We start from the raw sequence: 20910 nt of genomic DNA, 5'->3' as shown, positions 1-20910 counted from the left end.
TCCTATCTAGTCTCTCTTGTTCTGAATCTTTTCTGTTCTTGCTTGCTGCCTGGATCAGACCATAGCCTTGGATTCAGACTATGCCTTGCCAGTTGCCTGTCTGGACTCTTGGACCGTCCTGGATTCTGCCCTAGCCTGGCCCACATAAAGACTCTTTCACCAGCTGTCGCCACAGACCTTAAGGCTTCGTCCATAAAATTGGGCCAACTGTGCAAAAGAGGCTCACCCTCATGTCGTCCACAACAACTACTTTGGATCTGTTGACAGCAAATATACCTTCATTGTACCAAACTAAGAATTTTCCAACAATAGGCCACATCCTAGTCTCAAAAGCTCATTTCATGTCCATCATCCACTTTGGATAATTCTTATGATGACCAGATAAAATCACAGCCCGCAAAGAACCAAGTTTTTGCTGAGACAAGTATTGTCACTGAATTCTTACTTTATAAATTAATTACTGACCATTATGTCTATGTAATGGTGCACATACTACTACCCTGCACTACATACATTTGTATAATGCAAACAAGCACTCGAAAAAAAACCAACCCATATATTACTTAAGAAAGAAACCTTAGTAATCCCAAAAGCTTGTATCTTACAACATTTGTTAGTCTTAAAAGTGGTAATTTTCAATAGCCTGTGTAACCTCGAAATGTTTACCCAAAGGCGTTGTAGCTACATTTTCAAAAGGAAAACTGCCTGCGGACATACAGTGCTATTTGTGTGTGTGTGTGTGTGTGTGTGTGTGTGTGGTGGGGGGGGGGGGGGGGGGGGGGGGGGGGGGAAGGAAGAATGGGAGTAAAAGCAAGTTCGCTTACCGTAAACGGTGTTTCCGTACATAGCAGGATGACTTAGCCATGCTGTCATGGGATCTGTCAATCAGGTCTGGGAGGCGGAGGTTTACCAAGCAGAGGCTAGATTTTTGCTCTCTGCGGTTGCGCGTGTGTTCCCGCGCAGGAAAGTAACAGATTCTCCTCAGTCTGTGATTAAGCTGTAATGCAGTCGAAGAGACGGCGACTGCCAGGGAGGAGGGCGGGTCAGCATGGCTAATTCATCCTACTATCTACGGAAACACCGTTTATGGTAAGCAAACTTGCTTTTTCCCCGTTGATAGCAGGGCTGAATTAGCCATACTGTCATGGGCGTCCCAAGCTCCCGATCACGTTGTTTGTGATGTGTACGGGCATACGTGATCTTCAGTAGTGTGGCAGTCACCGTGGACAGGAGGATAGAGATTGCAGGATTGCTTGCCCTATCTTCGCATCAGTGGCTGCTTGTTGATCAAGGTAGTAGTGGGATGTGAAAGTATGGAGCGATGACCATTTAGCTGCCTTACAAATGTCTATGGGTTGTACATTTTTAAGATGTGCCAAGAAGGCCGCCAATGCTCTGACTTGGTGAGCTTTGGGAGTAGAATGAAGATGTAACTGCTGTTTGTCGTAGCAGAATTGTATGCACTGTGCTATCCAGCTGGAGATGGTGCGTTTAGCCACTGGTAGTCCAGGTGCTTTTGGGTCGAAAGAGACAAATAGTTGAGAAACACGGGAGTCCGATTTTGTTCTTTCTTTGTAGTATGCTAACGCTCTTTTGCAGTCTAGTGTATGTAGTACTTTTTTCCTATCATTCGAGTGAGGCTTAGGGAAAAAGATGGATAGTTCAATGGTTTGAATGAGATGGAATTGAGAAACTACTTTCAGCAGAAAGGATGATGAGTCCCAAGAACCACCTTTTGATGATAAAACTGTAAATATGGAGGAGGAGGAGACGCGAAGGAGTTGTGGGAGAAGGTCCGCTCCTTCTCAGACATTGTGCCGGTGGGTGGAACAGCTGCGGCGAAGTGGTCGCCGACTTGTGACGTCAGGCCGACGTCCCCCAGCCCTCAGTTTAAAATCGGGAGAGGGCTCCACAAGCTGAGAGGAGACGCGAAGGAGTTGTGGGAGAAGGTCCGCTCCTTCTCAGACATTGTGCCAGTGGGTGGAACAGCTGCGGCGAAGTGGTCGCCGACTTGTGACGTCAGTTCGACGTCCCCCAGCCCTCAGTTTAAAATCGGAAGAGGAGTGGCGCCCCGCTGCCGCCGGCGCCACGCCTAAGCCGGGCGCGCGGCTTTGGCCGGCTTAGGCCGGAGAAGGCCGTAGGCCGGTGAAATTTTGGTTTTATAATTGTGTTTTTTCTAGATGGACACTTTTCCCCCTTTAATGGGGAGAAAGAGGAAGGCTCGGATCTTAACCTCTTCTCCAAGCCATCACCCCTGCACAGGACCAATGGACTATCATGTGGTGAGGATGGCAGAACCGCCAAAAGAGGATAGTTTGGGAGCAGCATCTTTTGCTTCCTTAAGTCCTGGAGATGGCCCAATGTCACCCCTACAGCCAGCTGGAATAATAACAACGAATTCAGCTGGAAACCCAGTAGGATTAGTCCAAGAAGATTTCAGCACGAGAAATAAGGCTGAGACTAATTGGACTGAGGATAATATTACTTCAGTAGTGTTAGAGAAAGATTCTCCGGGTATTAAGGCTAGTTTTTCTCCTGGAGGTGTTCAGGGGAACCTAACCTTAGAGGATTTGGGGAAAATGATAATGAAACTTGATGGGAATATAATTAAGATGAACGATTCCTTGTTATCAGTTATTAAAGAAAATAAGATGTCTATTGAATCTCAGGGGAAAAAATTAGAGAAATGTGAGAAAGATATGTTAGTGGTTACTAATAAGTTACAATTAATACAAAATTCTGGAGATGCGTTTGTCTGATTATCCATAAAGATCTGGAGTACATGGAAAACTTGTTTAAAGCAAAGAATTTAAGGATTATAAATTTTCCTTTAACACGACTCCTTTCAGCTTGGGAGTTATTTTAAAAATTCCTTAAAGAAAATCTGCTATATGAGGAGGAGGAAATCCCTAAACTTTCCAAAATTTATTATTTGCAAAAAAAACCCTCTGGAATTTCTAGAGGACAAGCTGAAAGGGAAGAACCTTCCTCACCAGGCCTATCGACCTTTTTAGAAGAGTCGGTAGACCTGATTAATAGCAGAGCTACCTTGATAGTTTCATTTGTAATGGAACAGGAAAAAGAAAAAGTGTTTAAAAATTTTTTTGCAGTGAAAGATATATTATTTTGTAGACATCGTGTCCAAATCTTTCCTGATGTGGTTCATGCCACTCAGGCAAGGAGGAGGATATTTTTGACATTAAAGCCCAGCGTTTTAGCAATAGGTGCCACATTTTTCTTGAAATTCCCTTCTTTGTGTTTAGTGAATTATAAGGGAAAAAGATATGGATTTCTAGATCCAATTCATTTGGAAACTTTTATATCAGATAAAAGTCAAGTTTCTGTATCAGAGACAGAAGCCAATTAGAATAGTATTACTCCTCACTCCTGGTATTATTGTTATAATTTTCTGTTAAATATATATTATGTATTCGTCTCCTCCAATTATAGGGTTTAGTAAAATGTGAATTTTATAATTATTTTTCATTTACTATTAAGTGGATATTATGAAAATGATACCCAAATTATGTTATCACATTGAGAGGCTAATTTCTTTTTTCATGAAGTGTAACAACTGCTGAAAAATTTAATAAAATATAAATTAAAAAAAAACTGTAAATATGGAGAATAGTGAACTAAGGCTTGTAATTCACTGACTCGTCATGCTGATGTTACCGCTACCAGGAATACAACCTTCCATGTAATGTATTTAATGTGTGCTGAGTCCATGGGTTCAAACGAGGAAAGCATGAGCTGTTCAAGAACTATGTTGAGGTTCCACGGAACTGGAGGCTTAGAGATCGGAGGACGAAGGTGAGTTAATACCTTAATGAAACAAGAGAGTAAGGGGTGATATAGGAATATTGTTAACTTGTCTATATGATGCCCCTATGGCACTAAGATGAACTCTAATGGATGATTTCGCCAGACCAGCTGTGTATAGTGTATGAAGATAATCCATGAGTAGCTCAGGTGAGCAGTCCAATGGTGGTACACCCTTGGAAATGCACCAGGTAGAGTAGCGCTTCCATTTATAGCTATAATTTTTCATCGTTGAGAGTTTCCTGGATTCTAATAAGATGAACTGTGTCAAAGTGGAAACTCCCTGTTCTGTTAAAAGGAGCCTCTCAATCTCCATGCTGTCAAATGGAGAGATGAGTGAAGCGGGTGCAGGAGTGTCCCTTGATCTTGGAACAGAAGATCTGGGCGATTTGGTAGTCGAATTGGGTCCGTGATTGACAGTGAGAGAAGGAAACTGTACCACGGTTGTCTGGGCCAGGCCGGGGCTATGAGTATCAGTTGAGCTCTGTCTGCTATGCACTTTTGAATTGCCCGTGTTATGAGTGGTATGGGAGGAAAGGCATACAGGAGGCCTGTTGTCCACGGGATGAGGAAGGCATCTTGAGTGGACTTGGTCTTATCGAGCAGAATTTGGGAACTTGAGCATTGATTTCTGTTGCAAAGAGATCTATCGAGGGTGTTCCTCATTGTATGAAGATGTTTTGGGCTACAGTTGAATTGAGTGTCCATTCGTGAGGATGAAAGATGCGACTTAGCTGGTCCGCTCTTGTATTTTCTACTCCCGGTAGGTAGGTTGCTTGCAAATGTATGCAATGTCGGTGAGCATGTTCGAAACACTTGTAGTGCATTTCGAATCGCTCTGAGTTCCAATAAATTTATCTGCAGGGTCTGCTCGGAGATTGTCCATAACCCTTGCGTTTCGTAAATTTCGAGATGTGCTCCCCATCCCTTGCAAGACGCATCTGTGGTTAAGACTGCATTGTGAGGAGGGGGGTTGAATAATGCTCCCTTGGAAAGGGTGGCGTCCAGGAGCCACCATATTATGTCCTCTCTCATCTCGGATGTCAGCGATAGTTTTTGTGTCAATGGTTGTGAGTGTTGTTTCCTTTGACGTTTTAATCCCCATTGCAGGCGTCTCATGTGTAGTCTGGTGTTGGGAACCATGAAGATAGCTGCCGCCATGTGGCCTAGGGCTACTAAAACTTGTCTCGCCAAAGGTCTTTGAGTGTGGTTCAGCAAATGGAGAAGTTGACGTAGTTGTGTTATCCTGTCGTCTGGTAGGTATGCCTGGTTGCGAGTGGTGTCCGGGCTTGCTCCTATGAATTGTAGCATTTGGGTTGGCTGTAGATGTGATTTCTGAAAATTGATCACCAGCCCCAATTCCTGTAAGCACTCTATCACCCGTCGAAGGTGGTCGATCAAGATATCCGGAGTCGAGGCTATTATCAACCAATCGTCCAGATATGGAAAGATGGTCATACCCTGTTGTCTGAGATGAGCCACCACCTCAACCATGCATTTGGTGAAAACCTTGGGTGCAGCCGATAGTCTAAAGGGAAGAACCTTGTACTGGTAGTGTTGATGCCTGTAGAGAAAGCATAGATAATGCCAAGAGGATGGATGGATTGGAATGTGTGTGTAAGTATCCTTCAGATCGATGGAACACATCCAATCGTTGGGTTGAATCAGAGGTAGGATCGATTTCAATGATACCATCCTGAAGTTCTCTTTGGTCAGGAATTTGTTCAACTCTCGAAGATCCAATATGGGACGAAGGTCAACAGACTTCTTGGGTATAAAGAAATATGGGGAATAAAACCCCAAGTTTTGGCCCTTCGGGGAAATCAGTCGAATGGCTTGTTGTTTGTGAAGCAAAGCAATTTCCTTCCCGAGTTGTGATTGGGACCTTTGAATCTTTAGACTGGAAAGGTGAGGTAATGTGGGTTTTGTGGTAAATTGAAGTTGGTAACCGTGTTGTACGATCTCTAAAACCCATTGATTGGATGTTATCCTCTCCCAGACTGCTAGGCAAGAATGGATTCTGCCAGGTGGTGCTTGATGCTTTGGTGGTGGTTGGTTTATTAAAAAGATGGTGTCGATTTTACTGTGGCTGCTGGTTGTTGGGTCGGCTGTCTCTGGTTACGTGGCTTACCCCTACGTTGATTTGGGGGTCTGCTGCTGCGGTGGAGGACGCTGGTAAGATGGATACGTCGGTGTATAAAATAATAGATAAGACCTGTAGGGTCTACGGGCATAGGACTGTCTACGATTAGATCTGAAATAACGACCCGTGGCTGAGTAGGGAGGCTGTGATGTCAAGGACTGAACTGCTAGAACTTCATCCTTTAATTTGCCCACTGTCTCTTGAAATTGTTCTCCAAACAAGTTGTCTCCTGTACACGGGAGGTTAGCCAGTTTTTCGTGCAAATCTTCCCGTATCGTACTGGAACGCAGCCATGCCATTCTGCGGGCTGCGATGGCTGTTGCAGACGCCCTAAAAGATGTTTCAAATCTCTCATATAATCGCCCTTAGAAGGTGTCTAGAACACTCTTCCATGTCATGGAGAGGCATAGGTACCTGGTCTGCCATCGAGGAAAGCATACCTTTTGTGGCTTGTATGCACTCAGAGATATTGTACCATATAGAATTGATGGTGCATAATGCGGGCGTTTAATATTGTGTTGTGGTACATCTTTCTGCCAAATTCATCCAGACATCGGTTGTCTTTGCCCGGTGGTTATGAGGTATGCGTCTTTGCTTTTTTAAATCTTTGCATCGCAGACTCGACCACAATTGATGCGTGCGGCAATTGTGGCATAGAGTAAGGTGAAGTTTTTCGCATACAGAATTTGATATATGTTTTCCTTGAAACCACTGACAGAGAGTAAGGTGTTTCCCAGGATTTCTGTAAGACGCTATGTAGGACGTCTTGCTGTGGGAGGGATGTAGATGTTCCTGGAGCATACAAAATCTTCAGGAGACCCAAGGTCTCAGTTCGAGGATCTGTCTCCTTTTGGACCTCTAGGTGTAGTATCGTACCCAATTTTTCTAAAAACTTTGGATACGTAAGGTCTTCTGGAGGGGAATATGTTTCCTGCTGTTGTTCTTGTGGGTCCGATGGGAATCCGGTAGATGATGATGGGGACTTTTGTGGAGACATGGAATCTATGGGCGTATCTGGCTTTTGAATCGGTGAAGTTGGTCGACATGTTACTGGTGATGACGGAGGTTCCATCGATGGTTCCCTAGAAATATGTATACTCTGTTCCGGGGAACTTGCAGATGGTTCATTAGACATCTTAAAGGATGATTCAAGGGTTTCATAAAACCCTGCTAACGACCGAGATAACTGAAAAAATGCCTCTTTTGTTTGAGGAGGCTTTGCTGAACGACCGGTCTGTTCAGGTATCTCACGTGCTTTAGGCTCCACCGGGGGTGGTTGAGGTATAGTATGTGGAACATCATGTCTCTTCCCCTTATTGCCTTCTGCAGTCCTAGTAGAATTGTCTGAGGACGTAGATGCATTGGAGGAAGTAACTTGTATTACTTCCCTGTGTGATAATGTTTTGGCACCTTGTGCATGAGAAGAAATAGAAGTAGAAGGACTTACTTCCTACATTCTACTCGTTTTTGAAGCCTTTTCATGGTGTGAGTGATGTGAATGCCTATGGTGATGGATCCTATGTCCGGACGGTGATCGTCTTCTTTGTTTTGGCCTGAATCCTGTAGAAGTGGATCTTGAAGACCATGAAGTAACAGAGCGGTTTGGTGTTGAATCATGAGAGGTGGAATGAGATACCTCTGGGGACTCGTGTCGTCGTTTTAAGCCATGTTGTATTGGGTAAGATGAGTGTTTGGACTTATATAATGCCTTTTGCGCCGTGTGCACAGACTTTTGCTTCGCAGGCGTCGTTATTTTTGCCCCCTGCGCTGTATCTTGTGGCGCCGTAACTTTCTGCGTCTTCGGGTTCCTAGTATGGTCCATTGGCGTCGGGCTCCTCAATGCCCTATGCGGTTGCGCCGTGTGTTTTTTTCACCGCGTGCGCCGATGTCTCCGGCGCCGCATGCGCCGAACTCCTCTGCGCCACGTGCGCCGATGTCTCCAGCTTCATATGCGTCGCTTGATACACTGTCTATGCCGTCTGCACCACTTGCGCCGTTCTCGGCGTCTTGTGTGGGTGGTGTTTCAAGGACAGCGCTACCTTTATTAGTAAGGCCGAATCTCTGTCTCAGTCCTTCGGATTAGGTCCCTGATCTGATGGTCTAGGGCATCGTGGCAAGTCCTTACCTCCAGGCCTGGAGGGTCGAGGATCCCACGACACTGCTCTTTTTTGCGATGGAGCCGGTCTTGTCGATGGGCCAGGCAAAGAATGAGGCTCTAATGGCTCCGATAAACTGAGTAGCTCCCTCATCCGATAGGCCCATTGTCTTTGGGCCCTAGGGGACATTCAGGCACAAAATTCACAGTCTTTTTGACTGTGATTTGGCCCAAGGCATCTGTAACATCAGTCATGGCCATCCGTGACCGACATTACTTTACCACATTTACAGGGTTTAAAACCAGATTTTTATTTATTTTTTTTTTTTTTTTAGACATTTTCTGTATAAACCAAAAAACGCTGAGGAGTAGTCAGCTCCGCGTGCGATCCCGTGCACGGAAAGAACAGACTGAGAAGAATCTGTTACTTTCCTGCACGGGAACACATGCGCAGCCGCAGAGAGCAAAAATCTAGCCTCTGCTTGGTAAAGCTCCGCCTCCCGGACCTGATTGACAGATCCCATGACAGCATGGCTAATTCAGCCCTGCTATCAACGGGAAAAACCTGCATAGGTTTCGTTTTCAAATCTACACATATCTCTCAGGGACACCTCTTTAATTCAGCTAAAAGTACACATTGTGAAAGATACATGTAATTTTAGCCACTTGTGAGGGGACAATTTTCAACTAGGATAGTAATCTTCACTATTTTTCAATCAGGAGCTACTTTGGCAAAAAATTAAATATGACAGCTAAGACCATCACTGGACAAAGCTGATACCCCCCTCTAATGATGTGGCCAACCTAGCTGCTCATCCACACTCAGAGTGACTCAAGTACCCACACTTCCTTGGCCTATCTCCCTCATCCTTCACCCCCCAATCAATCTCTCCCCCCAGCAAATCTCCCACAATACATATTCACCCCATGCCCCAACCTAGTCAGTCTTAACCCTCAACCGCTTCTCCCATCAGTCAACATCAATCATCATCTTCCACCCTCTCTCCTGCAAGCCAGCTCCCTCTGTCCCCAACCCCTCGTTTGTTAATCCCACCCTCACTACTTCAGAGTCTTGCTGCTGGCACCACCTCCAAACAGTTGTTCTGGTAATTGTGTGGCTCTCGGTAAGTACAGTCTGCACAAAGCCTGAACTACTGTGCTGTTCTCAGAGTCTCACAAGAACAGCAAGACAGCTCAGGCACTGCACAGCTCTAACGGAAAATCACACAATACTGGACGAAAAGAACTGTTCTGGAAGCAGCTCAAACAACAAATCTCCGGAGAAAGCAGGGCAGAGTGGGTACTGGTAAAAGAGTCTGGCACTCATATGTAAGGTCACTACTGGCTCCCAGGCCTTGCAACGAAGAATACTGAATTAGGGTAAATCCCTTTTAAAATTGTCTTTCAAAAAATCTCACACTATTCAACAACTTTGTTCTTTTACCTACAGAAACATGCATAGATAAAGACATGAATCAAATTTTGAAATTACTGGGTAAAAACTGGACTACAATTGGTCAGAGTCTGGGCAATCTGGCTTCAAGTCCGATAACTGGGTAGGTAGAGCAGAAATGCCAATGAGTCATTGTGGCCATTCTGGGTTGTCCAATAACACACTGGAAGTCAACGCTTCTTTCTACACCCATTTATAAAACTAAGAGAGAAGACACTTTGGAACTATACTGACAGAAGAGGTACTGTGCTGAAAGATGTGCAAAGAGGCACCATATTAAGGAGCTGCTCTCTCTCTAAGCTGTTTAGCACCTTGGACCCAATTCATAAAACCTGACAGCCTCACTCCTAATCATCCTCCCAATCACGCAAAAAGAAAGGCACTATCCAGTGGGTCCTGGCACCTGCAGCCAGCACGCATCTCTGTTCTGCTCAGGGTAGGGGAGTTATTCCTCAGCTCATCTTGACATACCGGTAAATAACTATTACAGCACCCACAGAACCAGACCTCCTCACATTTACAGGTCATTAAGTCAGGACTTAAGACCAGGGCTGCCAAAAACTGAAGTCTCAGGAGAGCCTAGCTTAGCCAAGAACAGCACCATGCTTCCATCACCCAGTGCAGGGAAAAGCCCATTGAACAATAATGGCATACAAAAGGGCTGGAAATAAGGGCAGGGTGAACAAGCCTTGCCAACACTTCTCTGTAGCGAACTTTTCTGCTCAACTCTGAGCCCTACATCTACTTGCACAGCTGCAGCTCAAAGCTATCAGCTAAACCCCCGGCATCTCAGACTCCCTGCATAAAACAGACACACATGCTTCAGAGCATCCAATTCAGAGAAACTCCACCCACAGCCAGCTGCCTTTGTGATGTTTGGAAAAGTGGAGCTGCATGGAGGGATATTCATGGTAACCAGTGATTTCCTATCATTCCCAGGGCTGGAGGGAATGAACTGTGCTGCCAAGAGGGCAGTTTTTCAGACAGATTGGGCTGATTTTTTAAAATTATGGGCAGGATGTTCTTTTTTTTTCTCCAGTAGGTTTTTCATTTGTTCCCTTGCTTCCATATTTAGCTCCTGCTGCCACTGGGAAAAGGGAGGTGGAAGAGGGCAATGGGAGGCACAACCTCCATACTTGAGCACCAACATGAAGACAATTCAGGCTACCTGCAGACCAAAGCCTACTGTAGACGTACTGCTCCCAAAGCTTCCCTTGCCAGAATCACAGCACCCTAACCTACCCCATTCCATCTCCCCCCCCCCCCCGGCTCCTTTTTTTGGGTCCCACACTAATATGCAGAAGAAGCCAGCAGGCTATTACAGACAAATGAGGAAGTTAGATTTTGTTTTGGTTCTTTGTTTTCTGTTATGTGAGCCAGGCACACTAAATGCCTGGCTTCTAGTTAAGACATATTAGTGGCCTCAGAAGGGGCCTAGGTTTTATTTGGGTGCCTCCAAGGGGCACCAAAGATATAAAAAGAAGATCTTCAAAGGGCATGGGGCCACCTTCAGCAGGCCTTGCCCCATATAGGCTTAACAGTGCTGAAAACCTACTTTTGCTTCTAGTCCTACAAGGACTAATTTTGTACATGCTCATTCATACTGTTGCTGATGCTATCTCATGAGCAGAACACAGCAGCCTTGCCTGGCTGCAGAGAGCACACACGGTTGGGATCAGATAAAATAAGCTTGTGTGGTAAGAAATATTTAGCCATAGCTACTGCAGATACTATTATTTGTATTTCATGATTATAATATGTCATGGTATGATCCAATATGACAGCTCTCTAGCAGACATGTGCTCCTGTTCTCTTAAATTTCTTTAGTTTTTTTCAATTTCCTTGGTTTCACAATGATGATGCATACGAGGATGGTAAAGGGGAAAGGCTCCAGTTCTCCTAGACCCTAGTTGCATCAGACATCTATTACAAAACACACTCAAGCTTCACCTGCAGTTCCATTGGAGTCTGGTATTTATTGCTGGTGTTGACATCGGCTTGCTAGCAGCTGAAATTCCATCTGGCTCTGATGGGTATGTGGCATCAATTCCTCCATGATTGGTGTTGGCAGCCCAGTCTATGATGGTTGAGCAAGCCCTTGCTTTGGGAGACTGAATAATGTCATCGGACACCCAAGCACTGAGCCTGACAAGCCGGAACAGGGGCATTTGCTCCGGGATGGCGAACTGGAGGAAACAGACGATTCTCTTGCTAGAAATACTGGGGCAGTAAGAAGCTCTTCGCTGCTATTAGAGAAGGCTGGCAATGGATCCCTGGAGACTCCTGCTGCTATCACTAGATTGAAAGTGAGAACTCCATTGATCAAACCTACAGTTGTAACTCTGGATAGCATTTGGAGCTTTTTGGCAGCTTTATGTCTGCACTGGCATTGTTAACTCTTCAGACTCACTCAACTTCAGACACAAGAGACCAGGATAAGTTTGCTAGAAAAACAAGTCAAGACTATGGAGGCCTTAACTGAATTGATTAAGGCTGTGCAGACTTGTCAGGTGTAGGACAGGTGTAGGACAAAATGTGGCTTGAAAATCTAGAAAAATTTTCCAAATCTTTGAATCTTCAGATTGTGAATTTTCCTGTTATTCCATTGCTTTCACTGGAGCTTTTTAAATCCTAGATGACAGGCATTTTATATGTTCCTCAGGATAATTTGCATCCTATAAGTAAGATATTTTACCTTCCAGTGGCAAGGAAATCAGGAAGAGGAACAGACCTAGATATAGGAGTGGCTGATGTTCCTATGGACATTCTGGACTTATCCAGGTTTCTAGAGAAATCTATAGATGATACTTCTGACAGTGCTACTTAGCTCATTTCTTTCATGTTTCTTCAAGATAGAAAGTAGATACTTTGTCTATTTTTGCAAAATTGCCTTGTGTTGTTTAAAGACCAGCAAATAAGGGTATTTCCAGATTTGACTAGGCCAATGCAGTAACATAGGAAGACATTCTGGCCTTGCAACCTGAAGTTCTGGCACCAGGTGATAGCTGTACCATTCATTTCCCTGTAAATGTATTATTATGTCAGACACTAAATATGTTTTTGTTTTTTTAACTCTTTCAGTTGAGGTATTTCTTAAATTTCCAAGAAGCCAATAATTAGTCAATTTTAGCAAGAGTAATTAGTCACAAATATGGTAAATGTATTGAATCTGGCTCAATGTGGGAATTCAAATGATCCAATTAACATGCAAATGCAAGCAAACAAGCTCATAAGTATGCTAATCAAATATCACAGCTTGCGGTGAAGTAGGCAAGCTGTGATATTGGATCAAAAATTAGCTACACCTCTTGTTGTGTAGATGATGCTTCTGGGTAAAGTTGAGACAATAATACATGTACCGATAATTCCTGGGTTCCTTAAAGGGGGATGTATGGCCCCAGACTTGCCCACTATCGGTAGTGAAAAACCCTGGCCAGGAGAAGGGAGTGTCAAGTGAGACCCCCCCTCTCCCACTGCCTCACCACCTGAGGCAGTCAATTGTTAAAAATAAAAAAGTGCAAAAATATTTAGAGCCCTGGCACCATCCCCTCCACATCCTTGCAGTTAAACTAAATAAATAAAAGTTGGTAATGGGCAGGGTGGGCTGGGGAGTGAGGAGATCCAGGGAGTGAGGGCCCCAAAACATTTTACACTTTTGTTTATAAATTTTCAACAATTTGGCTACCCCAGGGGACAGTCTGAGAGAGGTAGAACCCCCAGGCCCTTTAAAAGATGGCACCCCAGAGGTATGGGGCCACTTTGCTGTGGTATTTTTTCCAGCAGTGAAACACCACTGGGAAAAATTCCACAGACTTTACTGAGCTGTGCTACAGAGTATTACAGGTTAGTGAATCTCATGATATTTTCTCCTCAGGGGAAAATACTATGGCTTAATATATCTACCCCTTAGTTTGAAGGCAGAACTTTAGGATGAATGGTATTCAAGTACTAATTGACAAAAATAAACCAAGCTGTGTGAAAAAATAGCAGAGAATGTGAAAGGAAAAGATCTGTAGTTTAAAAAAAAAAATCACTTCTACCTATCCTGAAACTTCTCCGAAGAAAATGCTAGTCTACTTTTCTCTCTAAGGTACACTATATACCGCTATACTTAGAAGGAGATAGTCCATCATTTCTGGCCTTCCAGGACAGCTAAAGTCTGCTAATGCACACTAATTCAAATAATTGTCAGAGGCCATGCATTTTAGGTAGAGACCTTCATTTTCAGTTTTTATTTTGTCCAGTAATTTGTTAGTATTTATTACTCATCTAGGGGCTAGTTTGTTCTTATTATTGTTTACCACCAAGAAATGTTTGAAAATTGTCCTCTGTTTTCTATTGCTTATTAGTTAGGGGACTTGGACTGCAAACACACAGACATGTGAACTATTTAACTATCTATACTTCAAATGGCAGGGATGGCAACCTGCAAATAAGTTCTTTTTGATAAATTCACAGATTCACTATAGAGAAAACAGATTTCCATTCAAAGGTCCCAGACGTCTGCAGTGTCCAGCATTTGCTCTTTTCATGCTTACGTCCTGATTCCACTAAAAGTTAGTCATGCGCTCCACTAAGCACTTCAGAATATAGATCTAAAAATAAGACACCATAGGGTTGGAATGCTCTGGTAATAAAAATAAAGGTAGCCCAACAATAATGCTTTTAACTATAAATTAGAAACTCTAAATGGATTCCTGGATTACACTCCTTGGGTGTACTTACAGCTCCTGTGTAAAGGAAAGATAGCTATTGCTTTAATGATGCTCATTTGTTATATAAGAAACTGCACAGTACAAATGCAAAAAGGCAGTAGAGTACAAAAACAAATCACAAAAAATCACTCTACCCAAATAATTAGAAATAATTACCCTGAAATTTGAAAAACTCAAGTGTGAATAAAATGGAGGAAAAAGATTTCAGACAACCATCATGAAGACAACAGTTCTCACTATCTGGTTGAAATCATTCAATGATCTAAAAAATCCTTCATTTTTTTATTTAACTCATCTTCTATAAAATGCATTTTGAAAATGCACTTTACAGAAAACAAGTGGGGTGTATATTTCTAATTATTTGAGTTGGGTAATTTTTATCATACCAGAAACTAACCGATGTATTGTAGTTTTTTGGTGAACAGAAGTTTTCTCTTCAGGTCAGCAACAGCTACAATACTATTTATTTATTTATTTATTTAGATTCTTATATTCCACTTTTCTGCACTTGGATGTCTTCGAAGCAGATTACAAATATGTTTATTTTATTTTGTCCATTAATTTGTTAGTGTTTATTACAAAGACAAAAAACAGGAGAAATCAGTGGAAAAAATAACCCTCCATTGTTCTGGGCAAATATAATTTTTGTTCTTGTTGTAATAAACACTGATAAATTACTTGATAAAATAAAACAAAACTGGAAATGAAGATCCCTAATTATAGCCTCTTCATGCTCCCACAAAAGGTCTGATGTGCTTTTCAAATAATCAGTTATCTGTGCAAGAAACTCACTATTCTAACTAATAAACAATAGAAAACAGAGGACAATTTTCAAACTTTTTTTTGGAGGTAAATAATAATAAGAACAAACTAGCCCCTAGATGAGTCGCAAAAAAAAAAAAAAAAAAAAAAGGGAGGGTGGGGCGATATTGGACAATCTGCCGCATCACGGTGGTGCGGTTTCTCCCACCACGGTGCGGCTGCACCACACAGTCACCCCCATAACGCCATGGGAAAAGGTGTAGTTATTTCCCATGGTGCTGCCGGCAATAATGTGAAAAACACTATTGCCCACAGCGCTGCCCAAATCCCACCCACACTCCTCCCCTTTCCCTAATTTGCATGGCATTGCCGCAATGTGGCCATTATCGTATGCAGTAGGGACTTATCGTGTGCGATAACGGCCCATCGCAGAATAAAGAATGACCTTATTGGTTTTCTATACAGACTGTCTCCTTGTGAAGGGGCCTGGCAGACAGAATCACATTCAGGGATCTATCTAGTTACAATTTAGCACTTTTAACCAACTTTCCTCAAAGTCATAAATTATAGTGAGCAGAGATATATTTTGTACCGTTTAAGTAGAAATAAGGGTCAGCAAACAAGCTGCAGGCGATACCTTTTAATTGGACAAAATACAATCTTTGACTACCTTTAAGTTAGTCCAGTAAAAATGTATCAGCTATATGTTTTCTGACCCTTATTTCTATATAATCAAGTTAACTACATACAGTAATCACAATACTGTACAGTTTAAATGAAACATTTAAAAACTGAAGAAAGCAAGATCTGAACTAGGAGGCATGCATTATATATTTAAATCAAGCTCCCTTATTATGTTTTAAGTGCTGATCCTAGCTTTTCTATCACAAACCACCAATATATGACCGAAGAGTTCAGTTTAAATCAGTGATTAATATGCTTTTCAGCAGATGCACCTAATACAGAAAAGTCTCTCCATACTTCCAATAAGCAAGTTATAACTGCCCCTTCAAAAACGTGTTTGTTTTTCTTTAAAACTCCAGCACTATTATTATTCTGCCTTCCAAATGCTTGGGCATAGCTTCAAACTTGAAGTCCCATTGATTTTTTTATAATGTTTAAAATTAAAAAAAAACATAAAACATGTTTGAATTCCAACATGCACCTACTTATTTTAAGGATTCTGCATGTAAAACCAGCTTCACTGACACTACCTAACATCATGGATTCTGTGACTTTATCAAGCGAGTGTCAGTACATACATGTAGTTGGACAACTTAGTTGGGGGTGGAGGCCAATGCAGTACTAACACCTGGAGCATTTGCGCGAACTATACCTACGCTTCAGTGCTTCTAGACTCACTCAGTCACAATGCCATGCTTGGGCTTCACGTTCCCATGGCAACCACAGGCCAACATCCTACCCGTTACACAGATCTGTTCATTCCGTCAGAGTTAGCTCAAGAACCGAGGACCGGTTAACTCTCGACCCAGTGCTAAGGGCGGCTCCCGATCCCGCTTGCTCTTATAGTATATTCTGTGCCCCCAGTCCTTTGCCAACGCCTCGGGCCTTCCATCCCCGGCAAACCTCAGTCAGCTGCCCCAACAGCGTTCCAGCAGCACGGTGCGCGCATTCACAACATAGCACAGTATAGTCATATTAACAAAGTATACTGCTATCTGCAATAAAGATGGTTAAATATTTCTTACCACCCCGAAGTTATTTTATCTGAGCCCAATGTTGTTTACAAACACAAACCTTGCTCGTTCGCTACAACCAAGAAAACCTACGGTGCACCGCACCTGAGATAGGAGCAGCAACAGTCGCAAGGCGCAAGCGCAGTGTTATTAGTCACCTCGAGACCGGAAGTGGCCATTGAAATCCAGGAGGTGCGCACCAGCAGGCAGCCTGTGACGTCTCGGTGTTAGTACGCATGCGTAAACGCATTTTCTCTGCTGGCTACAGCGCAATGAAAAAGCCCGTTGTCTATAAAAAGAATCCCAGTCTAGCGGGTAAAACGCACGCTTGGCGACAGCTCGACAGCAGTGACTTGCTGCGGTCCTTTTTCATAGCAACGCCAGTTTCCGATTCATAGGTCACAGTTCCGCTTCCCAGGGGTTTCTGGGAGTTGAAGCTGGTCAAGATGAGGCGGTATATGTTTATATCAAAATCCAGTAAATTCCCTTCATGTTTGGGAATATCGGTTTATTTAAAATTACTGTTACTATGGCGAAAATAAGGTTTTATACAAAAATGTATAACTTTTTATTATATCACTTAACCTTTCGGTTAGAAATTGAGAAACCCTGTCCAACGTCTCCTGCCGACACACGACCACTACCACTATGCTTCTCATGTAGCCACCCCATCACACCTGCACATCAAAAACAGTCACCATCACACTCGCATCGGTACACACATTTATTCACTGCCACCGAGTGCTGTTAGCCTGATTAAAATAACTTTAAGGCACATCTCTAGACATGTTGTCTTCTGCATATAACTATGAACTTCAGAAGGAAGAACTTTCTTTGGCACAAAGCAAGTATTAATGAGGGCAGTAGTAAATTTGAGAGGCAGATCAGATGCAGTATGTTCTAGTTTATAAGTAAGTTTCATGCCTGCCAAGGTTTGTACAAAATTAACCTATCTGGAGACATTAAAGCAGACAAGCCATTCACAAACACATTCACATGCTATCATTCTATAAAAACACATTACAGCAGATCTGTCCTTTCTGCCTCAATGACGGACTTAGGATTTTGGCGCCTCCCCCCCGCAGGCACTAGTGATGCTGTTGCCACCCAGTGGCATTCCAAGGGTCTTCGGCACCCTGGGGCCAATGCATTTGTGTGCCTCTCCAGCACCCCCCCATCCTTGCACTAATGTTTAAAGGTCACAGAAAATCAGTGGCATCTCTTGACAGAAGAAAATTGGGGGGGGGGAGACAAAATGACATTTCCTCATCACATCCACCTCCATTGTATGACCCCTGCTTTAAAATTGGCTATAAAAAAAAGTCTTAATAAGAAATTCCAAAGAGTCTTTTGTGTAATTTAAAAAAGCTGGCTAGTTTCACTCTTCTAGTAAAACTACTATTAAAATTATTTGATAGCCTCATTCAACTAATTCTATATGGCTATGAGAGTGAAGTATACAGGAAGAAAAAGAATGTTAATATAAATCCACACCTCTAGTTGTCACACCTCACCTCATTGCTATGTCCTGTCTTTTCCTCGCTTTGCCTTTCTTTTATACTTAATTTAAAACGTTCATTATCAATCGATCTCCTGCTCCTCATTGGCTCTGATCCAGGGTTACACCCCAAGTTCTGATTCCAAGAACTGCCATAGGTCCATTGAACTCAAATGTTTCCTTCTGCGGAAATATCCATTTAATCCTGGCAATTGTAACCAGATCCACTTGGTGTCCCTGCAGTTCAGGGGATAAAACCACTGGCTTCCAGCTATGGAACCCACCCTCTTATAAAAGAGCAGGAGGGTAATTTAACATTTGTATAGGTGAGGACTTCTGTCAAAGGAAAGAATTTGCATTGGCCCCTCTCTGTTTCGACCAATAAAGGTACTGCTAAGTAATTCACTTGTCACCATTTGCCTTTCTGGTTCACCCCTTTGCAATTTAATTCACGTTTGCTAGTCAGAGCAAGAACAATATCTTAAGCTTCTGGATTACAATTATACACGGGAATTGGAGAAAACTGGGAGCTGCTGTGCCCCCATCCCTTAGCCCAGAACCTGGAGGCATTGGACACCCCCCTCCCCCCTCGGTACTCCACTGTCACCACTCTCCCTCCCCTGAACAAGGGACAATCATCAGAAGGTCTAAGACACAGCCTTCTTTATTCTGCTCTACCATGCTCACCTCCTCCCTTCTTGTCTCTGAATGTCAGGGAAGGGGGGGAGGCTTGATTAGGGAGCAGAGTGGCTTTTTTTAACTCCTTGGATTGGGTTGGGGGATATGGGGCAGTGGAACCTGGAATAGGGAGTAAAGCAGTTTTTCTTTGTCCCAGCTTCATTCCTTCTCTTCTGTTCTCTGCTGAGTGAGATTCAGCACAACTGGGAGGGAAATGCAGGCCTATAATCCCTCCTCCTCCTACTGAAGTAGCTCCAGAGATGGGTAGAGGCCCCACAAACAAGCAGCTTGCTACTCCCAGCAGCATCCCTTCCACGCTCCCCCAGTCTGGCTGACCCACTTTGCTTGAAGGACAAGGAAATAAATAATTCTGCTTACCTAACAGCAAGCAGCCTGTCTGGGGGAGGGGATGTTTCTAGGCCAATAGGCAGGTAGTCTGGTGAATTGCAATGCTAAAAGAGAGGATTTTATATATATATATATATATATATATATTTACCTTGTTATGGTCGTGGACCCTTGGGCCGGCTGAGACTGCAGATGTTACACTCAACGCACAATAAAGCTCTGGAATGTTACACTGTGGGGGCCCACAGTGAGCGTCGCAGCCGGGAGGCGGCGCTGAAGAGACTCTGGAGAAGACTTCGCCACTGGAAGTCCGAAGTCCCCCCAGGAGGAGCCCGTAGGAACTCGGACCTCTCGGACTTAGGTGGAACCCTATGCGACCAAGGATCCCGACAGCGGCCAAAGAGATGGTCGATGAGGACAGCAGGGGCCAGGGGGCTGGAAGAGTCTTCACCCTCGGAAGCCCGTGGCTCCCCCAGGAGGAGCCCGTGAGAGCCCGAGCCACTGGGACTTAGGAGAATCCCCTGGGCCAGCAACAACCGGATGCTTGCGGAGGTGGAGGAAGCAGCAGTCGGAGTCCAGGAACGAAGCCGGGTCAGAAGACAGAGGTCCGAAGTCAAAGCCAGGGGCGGAAGCAAAGACGAAGTCAAAGGACGAAGCCGGGTCAGAAGTCAGAAGTCAAAACCAAAACCAGGGGCGGAAGCAAAGACGAAGTCAATGGACGAAGCCAGAAGTAGATGAGAAGATCCAAGATCCAAAGCAGGGGACTGAGTGAACCTCGTTGCAAGGCACTGAAGATGTCCAGAAGCAGGGTTTAAATACCCTGATAGCGTCTGACGTCATCCGAGGCAGGGTTTGAGTTTTCCCGCGCTGGCCCCTTTAAGAGGGACTCCTCCCCACGCACGCGCGCGCACGTCTAGGGGGCGGGGCCAGCTGCGGCGGATCGTCGGCATCTCTCCCAAGGAGGGAGAGATGCGCTGGAGGCAGTGCAGGCCCGAGGAGGCCTCGAAACGGCCCGGGCCATCCCCGAGGTAGGTGGAGGGACCGGGGCATGGCCCAGGACCGTAACATACCTCACTTTAAATAAACAGAGGATCCTACAACTTCCCTACAGTTCCCTGTAAACTAGAATTAGAATAGCTAATACCAACTGTTTAATTCCTACCCACCCCAGGGTTTGTTCTTCTAATATAGTGTGACTTGAATAATAATTGGTAACAAGATAATTTACTAATTTGTAAGTCTATCAAATCAAATGAGCAAAATGAGGATTATCCAATGTAACAATTGTGGAGCCTTTCTCTTGAGGCAAATCATCTGGGAACATAGGGCTTGCCCCATATGTTTAGAACTCTCTGCCCTGAAAAAGGTGTTGGCTCACCTTAAGGATGAATTAGCTGCATTAAAGAAAGTATCAGAAACCACCAAAAAATGCTCACCCACTTTACAGAATTCAGGAATCAATTTCTCATTAACACAAAAAATTCAAAAGCCCAGTAAAAAGTGGTTTACAGTGGGCTCAGGTAGATTAAGACCTGTGACCCTTCACAATTCTTCACAATTGTGCAGTCCACATTCCCCCCCCCCCCCCCAAACACACACACACACATACACAGCGCATACAGGAATCCAAGAACAAATGGATTACAGTGCGCTCTGGTAGAATAAGACCTGTGAGGCAGAGACACACACTCTCTCAAAT

General features: G+C 43.8%; 1 protein-coding gene across 1 annotated transcript in view; it reads right to left on the bottom strand.

The window, feature by feature from the left end:
- Positions 1-16823, bottom strand: part of PSKH1 (protein serine kinase H1) — a 167989-nt gene extending 151166 nt beyond the window's left edge. The window contains exon 1 of the mRNA XM_029608833.1: positions 16749-16823. The gene's annotated coding sequence lies outside the window, so the exon portion shown is untranslated. The remainder of the gene's footprint in view (positions 1-16748) is intronic.
- Positions 16824-20910: the final 4087 nt, after the last annotated feature.

This window comes from Rhinatrema bivittatum, chromosome 7 (assembly GCF_901001135.1).
Source record: "Rhinatrema bivittatum chromosome 7, aRhiBiv1.1, whole genome shotgun sequence".
Taxonomy (NCBI): domain Eukaryota; kingdom Metazoa; phylum Chordata; class Amphibia; order Gymnophiona; family Rhinatrematidae; genus Rhinatrema; species Rhinatrema bivittatum.
This window is presented reverse-complemented; position numbering and strand designations above follow the sequence as displayed.